Here is a 12170-nt window from a genome sequence, read left to right on the forward strand (position 1 = left end):
TCTTTGATGGGAAAGAGGTAGCAGGACTGTTTTGGGGCAGACTGCTACTTGATGCTGCTGCCTGCTTTGCCTCACTAGCACTAGCTTTAAATAGAGGAGCTTGTCTGATGAAAGCATCAGTTTTTACAGACTTACTAAAAGAAAAAATGTTTATTGCAATTTTGCATAACTGACTGTGTTATCTGAGAAGATAATTGTTGGGTGTGATAGCAAACATTCCTGTTCTCTGCACAGCCAGCAGGTTTTGGGAATGAATAGGGAATTCTTGTTTGAGCAAGAATTCCCTATTCTTGCTCCCTATTTAGCAACCTCTGATGGTTGCAGCTTCTCCCTTGAGACACTGCACCATCCTGGGACACCTGTATCTCTCAAATGCAGCCCACATTTCAAGACTCTCCCAAAGGTCAGCAAGCCCACAAACCAGCAGTTGTGATCCTCGTCTCTTGTGGTTTTGGGGTTTTTTTTAAACTCATATGGATTATTTAATTATTGTAGTGAGGACCACTGTATAGAAAATCTGGAGACCACCCTAGGTGTGAGCTACAAGACAGCCAACATGGGCTTTTTTCCAAACACTCAAAGGGCCCCCTCTCAGCTCTTTCTACCTCCATAGCCACAACCAAGGAGTGGCACTTTGCTACCACCATGCCCATTCCAAAACCAGCCCTGCCTGGGTGAAAGCCATGTCAGGACAGAAGGGTGGTGCATAACAGACTATGCACTAGCAGTCCCAGTGTGTGTCAGGCTCCACACCTGCTTCAGACCAGGTCTGTCAGATAAGCAGGAGACTCCCACTCCTCTGCCATGGGTGTGAGACAGCTGTGTAAGCACTGTGCTGACCACATATATCAAGCTGGTGGGAGCACAGTGACAGACCATTATGGAAGTGGTGAAATGGGCTTGGGACTGCAGAATATAGCATATGGTCTATGTTGGTATGGGGTTTGGGACAAGGACTTTCTTGCATGTTTGTTCCTGACTGTGAAGACGTGCTTGGTGGAGGCAGAGATGCACTCTGTGGGGTGAACTTTGCTTTTCTAAGGATTAATTTTCTCTTGTCATTGTGTCTTGGTGGTTTTCACAGAATCACTGCAGATTTCTCTTTGTTGCCTACCACTTGGGCAGGTGCTTGTCAGACTGGCTCACCTGATTGTTATTTTTTCCACAAGCTACCTTTCTTCCTTGTATGTTTGTAAAAGCTTGAACTGGAGTGTGAATTTTTGGCTTCTTGCTTAATAAGGCTATCAAAACTGCTGTGTTCCCTTCCTGGAGAAAAAGAGCATAAGGCTCCCTGCCAAATGCATGAGGGACCAAGCAATGCGTACTGTAAAAAGCCTTTGTGCATGGCAGCTTCACATCTTCACCAGCATGTATCAATGCTGTTCTAAATTTTTATCTCTACAGGTGCCTGCAAAGGGGATGCAGGACCCTTGGAATTGTTAAGACCTCTGGACAAGTGCTTTGACTACGCGAAGTTGCTGCAGCCTTCAGGTTATCTGGGTAAGCATCAGGAGTCCAGTGTGATCCCCTGCATGGCTGTGTGGTTCTGTGGGTCCATCCATATGTAGGGCTGTGGGGAGAGAAGGTGCATCCCATGCTTGACAGGAGGGAAGGCTGTGAGCAAGCCAGATAGAAAGACTCTCTCTGAGAGAGAGTTTGTGAAAACTTCCCACGTTCTCTGAGTGTGTTTTATGTTTGCTAAGGGAGTAGTTACTGCCTTGTCCTTGTGTGTTGTCCTTGTCAATCTTGTTTTAATTTCTCTTTATCCATAAAATAGCAGAGAAAGGCTTCATTGTGCTGTGTTTACTGTTTCAGGTACCTGCTTCAGTGAGTAAAGGCACAGATTTTGTAATTTTGGGATAAGCAAGCAGCTACTCAGTGTGAGCAGTGGAAGAGAGAGACACAAGAAACCAGCTGGTGGGGACCTGGGCTTAAGAGAAGGGGAGTAACAGGTGTTGTGGCTGTCAGTAGCTTGAAATGGGAAGATGCTATCTTCTTTGGGCCACAAACATGAAAATCTCAAGAAATGAGAAACTCAAAAAAACCCCATATATTTTTCAAATAAGATGTCTGTGATTTTTTGTGGTCATTTTTGGTAATGTGTGTGCATATGCACACCACCCTCAATAATAAAATTTCACAAGAAAACCTCTCTGGTAATGTGTTTTTCTAAAACTAGGCAGCAAGACCTGCAGAAGACTCAAGACTGCCTCCAGCAGCCACTTCAGCCCAGTATCCTCTGCATCAAGCAGGACATGACAGAGGCAGACAGAAGTGCTCGGGCCCCTGCAAGGCACCTGGATGGGCCCTAGGCAGGATGTGCTTCCATGCCACCCACTCCAGCACTTGTGCAAAGGGTGAGTGGGTGGCCAGGGTGTGACATCACAAGCCAGCATCTGCTCAGGTCCTTATGCTGCTCCAAAACACCACGGGCTATAAAGGACACAGAAAGCTCGAAGCCATCTCCCAGGGTTTTATCCCTAAAGCCTCCTGGGAAATCAAGCTCTCGTTCCAGACCCAGACTTAGTCTCATGGGAGATGGCAAACATTGAAATGAGTCTCAGAACTGAAGCTCATCTTTTTCTTGTTGACAGCATTCAAATCTCTCCGGTTTTAGGCCATGTTTTTATAGTTGTTTTCTTGTGGTTTTTTTAATCCATTTTGTTATAAAGTCATCTCTGCAATTCGGAGAGATTTCAAACAGAAATGTCTTATGTGAGTGTGGCAGAAGACAGCTGATTTTCAAAATTACCCTTCAAGCCAACCACAGAAAAAAAGCAGAAAGAGAAGACAAAAATGAATCCATTTCACATAAACAGGCATGAAGTTGCCATTTATGCTGCAGTTCATGTTTTTTTATGTGAGTCCAGTATGTTCCATCAGCACTGTCGATACAAGTGTTATTTGATTAGGAAGCTTGAATTAAGTGGCTACTCCTTAAAAAGTAGTCTCTCAGTCTAAACTAAGGGATTTTAATTAAGGCACTTCCTTATGAGGAACAGTAAAGGGCACTGGTAACATGAGATGTTCAGTGGATTAGCTCCTGAGAGGAGCCAGATCTTTGAAGCATTGTCAGCTGGAGGTCCCCTGGTCTGCCAGGCAGGCAGGAGAGTTTTGGAGAAGGAATCCTGGCCACAATATGCTGCTGTTCTTGCTGTCTCACATGCACCACAGGCAAGTCTGGTCCTGAGAAAAGCCCTGCAGCAGCTCACACCATCAATGCAGACATAATCATGATGGCTCAGAAAGGAGCAGCAGTGCAGAGAGAGGAGTCCTCTTTAAAAGGAGGACAGAAAACTGCTGGCATGCACAAACAGGGCTTCTTTCAGGCATGTGGACCTAGAGGACTTCATAAATGTCACGGTCAGCAAGAAGAAAGGTAAAACAATTATATCTGTGGTCTACAGAATGGTGTGCAGGTGATTTGTTGTCAATGGTAGCTAGGCAGGGGTGTCTGGAAAATAGCAAACTGTGCTAACAGGAGATGAATAGATAATCCTCTGAGTCACCATCGGTTGGGCAGTTGCTGCTTGGTGGGAAGAAGATGAAGAGTGGAAAATTAGTGTAAAGGGTGTCAGAGGTACGTGTTGTTCCAGGTGCAGCAAAACAGAGGACATGCCACTTCCTTGGGGATTTGCATTCTCTGTCTCCCTTCCTCCACCTTTGTTCCCTTGCATCACAGCAAATCCAGCACTCAGCTTCAAGTGCCAGTGACAACACCTTGCTACAAGACTTTCAATTCCTCCAATAGCTCCTAGATATCTCGCTCCTCCCACACCCTTATCCTCTCCTGTACCTACTGCTTTCAGTGTCCCTCCACTGTGACCTGGACAGAAGGCAGAAGATTCTATGCTCTTTAGAGCTATTTAAAATAATTTCAATAAAATTATTGCTCCACTGTGATAATAGAAGCTTTCCTCTCAAAAAGGCAACTAATTTGGGCCTCCTTCCTCTCTGCAGCTGCTTGTTATTCCAATACTCGTATAGGATCTTTGAGATTTCCACCTCACTGTAGAATTTGGTGGAATTCAATCAACCTGAACAAATTGATGAAGAAGGGGACACACACATAAGGATTCCACAGTGCCATAAATGAAATTACCATATGAAATCCAGCTACAAAAGATCTTACTGCTAGTCATAAAAGGAAGAAACTGGTTTCATTTGCAAAGAATTTGCAATCTGGCTTCTGCGGTTTTCTGCAGGGGAGACTGATAAAGGTCTGAATTCCAAGCAAGGGTGTAGGCAGAATAAAAGAATTAGTCTCCTCCTTTAAATGATGAGAAACATCAAACTGATTAGCCCAGCAGACTTGTACAAGGAAACAATTTTTATATCTGTACTCAAATAACAACAATACAGTCCATTCTTATAGTATGCATCAGCTGAGGATCTCAAAATGCCTTGGAGCTTGCTGAGCACTCCCACCTCTGCTTAAAATGTGCCATCTTTGGAGAGATACGCAACAGCTGCTTTGCACAAGAGCTGTTGGAAATGTGGAAGAGTTCCATATTACATCTTTCCTAAATGGGGATTGATCAATATACCAAAGGTGGTGTTTTGTACAGTCAAGAGAAAGGCTTGGGTGAAAGGGACATGGGTGTTACCCTTTGTGGGTTACCTCTTTTGACCTAGCTAGATATGCCTACACAACATTTAGACTGTGTACAGAGCAATCCCGTGGCGCCCATGAGGATTTGGCAATGTCATGTCACCAGATGGCAGAACTGAGGACTGAAAGCTAGGATTTGTTGGTGGTGACCAAAAGTTTGTCTCCCAGGATGGCTGTTTCATCACCCATGGGACACAAGTTGCTGATGTCAGGGCACTTCTCAGAGAGTAAGTTCTCAAATTACCAACACTGTCACCAAGGTCAGCACAATTAGCTTTCCTGCTGGTTGCTTCAGAAATTAGCCCAAGGGTTGTGTTGAGCCTTTTCCCACTTAAAATCTCATGGCGTAAATGTAAGCCAGACCAAAACTTGCAGAGTTATGGTGGATGTTGTTCCTGTACCCTTAAGAAATGGTTGCTGATAGAATTTGGAACTGTAATAACAGGCAGCCAACCAATGCTGATTTTCAACATCCAACCTCAGCCTTGCTCCAGCCATATCTGAGCAGTCACATCTCATGGATATGTGTGACACTCACAGATACCTTCTGTCTCACACTGGCCCACCCTGAGGTGCCTTGTACATGCCTAGTGCAGAGCTGCTGTTCGGCCTGGCTGGGGCTCGTGCTGGGGTCAGGCACAGCCTTCTCGGTCACACCTGCCCTGCAGAACTGCAGACATGGAGCAGGGCTGCTTCAAGACAAGGCTCATGCTCCAGCATCATCCCCACCCCTTTAGTTACCAGTGCTCCAGTCCTACATGACCCAGTACCCCACACGCCATGTTAGAATCAGCGTGGTCTTCCCAAAAATAAGCATGCACAGGAATTTTTATGTAATCATGGGTTAAGCTACTCATCTAACTTTGTTCATGCTTTTGCAAGAGGATTTTGCTGTTACTGCCCAGGAAAGCTTCCTATCAGCTTAATTTTGTACTCCTGACCATGGCACACAAATGGCAGGCTCCAGAATATACCATGATAACTCTGTAACCCTGCTTTTGTCCATCAAAGGGCTTATTTGTCCTTTGTCACCACATGTGGAATATTGTCTAAATAGAGCAGAGATCTATCTATACACCTTACAAAATTCAGGCTTTAATAGGTACTTGGGTTTCCAATTGTTTACTTTATTTCTACCTCTGGTTTCCAAAATCCTAAGCTCCTGGGTATGCTTTTCCAAAATTTATCCCAGTTGATAGTGCCACACATAAGCTTCTGTATTACCCAAATAACGTCTGTGGTCGCTACTCCAATGGCTCCTCAAGCACTCAGTGCTTGAAGTGTTTGCAAATAATCTTATTGATTCTGTGTCCAGTTTTAAACTGCTTGCATATAGCAACTAAAAGAGCTTCCTACTGTCTCTGTCTGGAAAAGCTGGCCCTCAAAACCACAGTCCCCTGTGCTGCCAGGCTGTTCATCAACACCCTTGCATTATTAATGCACTGAGAACGGAGCTCTGTGGGAAACAAGTGGTCTCTAAATCTCCCTGTATTCAAAAGAGGGTCCCCATGGCTCAAATCTTGCTCCTCTATCACATTTCAGCTCTCTGATTCTCACTTGCAGGTGCTAAAGCTTAAGGCTGGGTCCACAATGGGTAGTCAGCAACTGTAAAAAGCAGGAGAAAGAGGTCAGGGCAAGACTTGAGGAACACCCAAATATAATGGTGAAAATTGATACCCAAAACTACACCTCTATACCAGGAAAACTTGAAGAACAAGGGATAAATGCAGCCCTTACTGGCAGACATCATGGTGGGTAAGTTATGCTCACCCAGAAGGACATTGGCAAGTTATCCAGCAGATGCCCATGGTCCTATTCATACATTTCATAAAGAAAGGACCTCAGCTCCTTTTATAAAGGAACAATAAATTTGATAATGATATTTTTTTCCAAAATGAGATTTGGAGTGGCACAGCTAGTGATGCAAAGAAGGGAAAACCATCAGCTGTGACAGATTACTCTGCTGCAGACAGCACATTAATGAACAGCTCTCCTTTAGATAAATTCCTTTATCGAACCCTGACACTCATGTAGAGGAGTCCCCCCTCCCCTTCCCATTTATACATGTTTCCATAGTATTCTTCTTTTCCCTCCCAGTGCCCTCTGTCTTGTGTTGAAAACATTTACATGTAAAGTGGACTGATCATCAAGCTCTGGGGCTCTCTGTAGTCACTACAACAAATTACAAATTATGTGAACTGATGGTATGAAATGAATAATCTCTGCAAATGGCACAATGTGCTAGCCTGTTTGCTGCATTAGTCAGACACTTTGCTTCAGTTCAGCAAAGTGCTGCCAAAAATTCTGACCACACCCAGAAAGAAACATGAAAATATTCCTCCCAGGAAAACAGAAAGCTTATTTTAGTTAATTTTTGAAATGACATGGTAGCCAGCTAACTGGATTTGACACAGAAAGAGAAAAAGAAAGCAGTCTAGCCCTCCTTCCTCAGAAGCAAATTATAAATAATTCAAAGAGTTTTTTAATTATTGGGCTATTACAAAAATGCAGACAAATGATGGATGTGTGCAATATATACAATTCCATGTGCGACTTTAGGGGTAAAAGTGCGAATAGATTCTAGACAAGCACATTGCCTATCATTAATGTCCCCTTTGAGGGTTTCAGAGTATCAGAAGGTTAAAAAAAATGAAAGAAAAAAACATCCCTCTTAGGTCAAACACAGGATTGGCAGAGACTTGTGCAGCCCTGTGTCCTGACTCAGAGACTTACCCAACAGATGCTTTGTAAAGAATATAAGGAAAGAAAGCAAATGCAGAGCAATCCTACACTTCCACACTCAAGCAGGCACTGTGGGGACTTTTTAAGCTGGAGGCTACATCTGGAGCTTGACTTTTAATAGCCACAGAGATGCTTACTTCTCAGGTGGTCTTTCTCTGCACGCTGGGGAGGTTCACCTTGTAAATGGAACAGAGGAACAGCCCCAGGGACTGCTCTAGGCTGATGCAGAAACAGCTACCACCTGCCCCTGCTCCTCCAGGGAGCCCCAACTTCGGGGCCCAATCAGTCCTGGGTTCCTTTGCTGAGAAAGCCAACAAAAGTTATTATCATTAATATAAATTGTGGTGATGGACTCCCTAATTCTGTTCAGAGAGGTTATTATACAGCTATTACACTGCAACAAAATGTGACCACTACTGATCTGGGCTGGTTTGAATTAATGATCCAGAAATGAAAGGCTCTATATCCTATTAACAGTCTGCCAAGCAATGCCAAAGCCCATTACTTTGGTTTATTTGTAACCCGTCAGGAAGGACCCAATGCAAATCCAGATCTGGAGTCAATCCAGAGAAACTCAAAAAGGCATTCCTACAGTCTCTCTCACAGGGCAAAGCAGAAACAACAGTGGGGAAACACTCATTTCCATGGTGTTTTGTTCACCCAGATGCATGCTGGAGGGCGATAGTGGAAAGAGACTGGGGAGAGATGAAGAGGGACTTGGACCCCCCAAAAAAACCCATCTGCTGCATCAGAGCTGCAAGGTGTAAATTCACGACAATTACCTTCAATTTCAGCTCTGGTCAGTGCACAGCCCTGTTTTGTACTTTGCTGGTTGCAGCTGGCCAAAGAGGGGTGGGTTTGGCAGTGGCAGGTGTGCACCTTGGGGACAGGTCCAAGTGGGTACACCCCATCGCCTGTGATGTGCAACCCCTTCCCTGCTGGTCCATTTGAGCCAGCAGGACCCTTTAGCTGGCACAGGGCCACCACAACAGGACTGTTCCATAGCATGTTTCAACCCAGCTCCCCACCCTACTACCCACACAACTGTTGATGCAGGGAGTGAAACTTCTCTACCACAGCAATAACTTTATGTTCTTGTGTTAATTCAAGCAATAACGTGATAAGGGAATACCAAGAATACTGTGCTGGGAGCGAGTTATGATTGCGGGGCCATGTGCCAGTCTTGGCAGCTTGATGCAAGTGATTGCCTATGAAATAGCCCAGGTAGGCTGTGCGTTGGGCTGGCAGCCCAGTCACGTGCAGCACTGCAGGTTTTCTATCTGCTTCCTGCTGGAGACTGCAAGTAAGGATAAGCATACAAGTGAGCTGAGGCAATCTGCAAAAAAGAAATCACAGCTTCCCTAGCCATTGTTACCATTTGATGCGAAAGCAGGAGGAGAAGGGGGAGAAAAGGCAGCCTTTCCTCCAGGTCCCCTGCATCCTCTGCTTCTGAACGAGCTGATGCAACAGCATCACCACCTCGGCAACTGACTGCAGCCTTGATCCAGTCCAGGCTTTCTGCAGATCCCTACTGGAAGGAAGCCATTTTTCTTGAGTGTATTTCCAAGAAACAGTTGACAGCCTTGGCACAGCTATTCCTGGAAATGTTCAATAGGTCATCTTCTGGAAGAGAGTGCTGACTGATGGAATTGAACAGATCTTGTTCTGCGTGCTGCGCACTGCTCGCTCCCTCTCTTGTGATGTCTTGGCTTGCCTTTGCTCTGTGCCCAGGCCCCCCACTGCCTTGGCCTGCCCACCCACTGGCTTCAGAGGCACACCAGCCAGGGTCCAACCTGCTCTGCACCGAAGTGGCCACAGGATTCAGTGTGCTGGGAACTGTATTTGCCTTCTGGCAGCAGTGCCGTGGTTGTCTTGTGCTGCCAGAACAATTGCTGCTGCGTGAAGGCAAATGTCCCCAGCCTGTAAATTCCAGAGCTGCCCCCTTTGCACACAGGCACCAGTGCCATGGAAATCTTGTGCATGTACAGAGAGGGCGTGTGCGTGGCATGGGGACATTGGCTGTCTGACTGTGCTGTCCCTGCTTGTCCCCAGTATAAGCATATGCTAGAGATGGGCTTTCAGCTTTTGTGTCATGTTGTTGTTTGCCAGCAGCAAGGAAGCTCAGGGTGAAGTCATGCTAGGAGAAAGTTTTTTAAGGTGAGGCACTCTGGTGAGGGAAAAACACAAGATCCATGTTGGGTGATTCCTTCTGAGCTTCTCCTGTGTTTAACCTGCTTCTGGTGGTAATTGCCAAGGAAGATCTATTCCCTTCACTGTTTTTGGGGCGGATCCTGGCATCCCTTACTAACTGAGGAAAAGGTCTTGGACAATGATCACGGCCCAACCTGGGCCAGGGCAGGTCAGGATGTCTTGCTGGCACTCCCACACAGGGTGAAAAAGTGCTGCCATGTGCCAGGACACCCCCGCCGGCAGCAATGGGGAGGGTCTGGGAGCAGGGACAGTCATTCAAACCTCTGTTTACCAGTTTTGGCATGTAGAAATTGCCAAGGATTGTGCCTTCAGGGCACCAGTCAGGAGGTAAGTTGCTTCATTTTAGAAAAGCACTTAAATTTGCTCCTTGCAGATTTCCACAGCCTGGCTCTGCAGTGTTCCAACCAGCCTGGCTGCAGATGAGGTAGAGCTCAGGACTCCACTGCATCTGAGCTTCAGGGTCAGGCTTGCCCTTCTGCCCACAATAGGTATTTTATATCCATGTTCAGAGAGTTTTAGAATGGCTCGATACTTTTTATTCTGGCCCAGATAGCTCCTTATCTTGATGAAGGATCTTTGCTTCTGTAACAGCACAACCCAGAAGGTATGTGCTGTTACCACCAACAGCAGCCATGTATTGTTCCCTGCCCCTGTCAAATGAGAGGAGCAAAAGCAGGGCTTGTCTTCATGTCCATCCTCAATACTTGGAGATGGGTAAAGCCCTGAAAGTACAGCCTGGGTGTCTAACTAGGATGTGGCACAAAAGAGCTGCCCTGTCGTTTGGGCTGTGGTGATTCTGCAGGTTAAATACTATTTTTCTTCTGCATTCTGTGAATGTAGCTGTTAAATAAAATAACTTTTAAACAACGCTTTGCAGGTTCTACATTGTCCCACTTCAATGTTATCCACAAATAATGTACTTGCACTCTTGACAGGAGTTAAATTTCAGCTATATCTGTAAAAATATCAAGACCCCTTTACTGGTGAGTGGTGCAAGGGGGGTGACCCTGAGCTCACTGTGGGGTGCACCTGCTCTGCCACATTGGCAAAGCTGTGTTTTTCCAAATCTATGCCTTCTAGTGCTTTTTTAGAGGCATTAATAAACATTTCAAATCATCATTTGTTACTGACTTAATTACTGGTTGTCACCACTCAGTATTTCAAACAGCTGACAGTGAGAAACACCCTGTCATGAGCACTATGCAAGAGGAACTCTTGGTAAAAAAAGAAAAAAATCTCTAAAATAAAGGATGAGTCATTCAAAGCAACACCTTTTGGGGTCCTTGCCTCTTAGGGGGTGGATATAGAGAAAAATGCACAAAAGTCATTTATCAAGCATTCATTTTTCATTCATTCTTTCATTTACTCTTAAAAAGTTTTGAAAGGCTCTGTAATTTTCAGGAATACATGGATGCCAGCAGGACTAGCTGCCATGCCTTCCCTGGGGTCTGGGGTTCCTACCCTGGCAGTGGAGGCTGCAATTCCATGGTCCTCCATTCCAGCGCAGTCTTGAGCAGTGGGAGGGCCTCCTACAAGGGCAGGCTTGGCAGAGCTGTGTCCAGCTGAAGAACACACCTTTCACCTGATCCTCTAAGAGACCACTTTCTTTATGCAAGACTTGCTGAGTCAGCAGGAAAAGCCATTTATGGCTAAATGCAAGTAGGTCAGGGTAAGACTTGGGGAAGGGGTACAGCAGAAGGGGACAAGTTGAGGGTTTTGGGTAACTGCAGGAGAACTGATTGTCCTCTAGCTGAAAAATAAATTCTAGCTTACAGTCTGGGACAAGATTCACATGGAAGATGTATCTTTAAAACCACACAGTGTTTACTAATAGAAAATCCTTTCCTAAACCGAGATTTCTTATAGCTTGATGTCTGCTGATGGGCAGACATCAGCTAACAGTCAGCATTGCTTTGTCATTTTATTCAGAGGTGAGGGTTTTTAGAAGCTGTTTAGAAACATCTCTTCTATTTTACTTGGCTGTGCATCTCCTCAGTATCTGGACAGCTTGTGGCTGGATAGTTCTCAGTGACTCACAGATAAAACCTATTAAAAAAACCCCTTAGCAGTGACGCACCAGATGTGCAGTGAAATTTTAAAAACATGCTATGACTTTTTAGGAATACATGCAATTAATATTAAACAGATGCCTGAAGTTTCCTGCACAGCTGTTTCTCTGTTATGTGTCATGACTTTTAATGGCACTGAGGTGAGACACACAGACATGAGGAAAAGCAAGCCTATTCCAAATTCAAGCTTTTAAAATTCTAGTAACAAAGGGTATAGGGGGTGGCGGGGTGGTGGGGTGAAGCCAAGCCACTGAACCTCTCACAAGGCACAAAATGGAACATATTTGCTCAGGAGTGCTGCAAAGCAGACAGTCAAGTATCTTGGTCAAGATAACAGATACAATCTACTGCTGGGCATTTTATCACCTTTGTTGGGCACCCTCATCTTTGCTGGTTTCCTCTGAAAGATCTATTTTTGTAGCAGTGATCCACTCTGAGTTTTTACACAGCTGGGACTAGAACTCGATTACAAGGCTGCATTTTGTTCCAGAATCCCTCTTGCTGTGCATGAACTGTTTAGACAAACAGAGTAGGTA

This window comes from Agelaius tricolor, unplaced genomic scaffold (genome assembly GCF_023055355.1).
Source record: "Agelaius tricolor isolate 1412-34295 unplaced genomic scaffold, bAgeTri1.0.p SCAF_3, whole genome shotgun sequence".
Taxonomy (NCBI): domain Eukaryota; kingdom Metazoa; phylum Chordata; class Aves; order Passeriformes; family Icteridae; genus Agelaius; species Agelaius tricolor.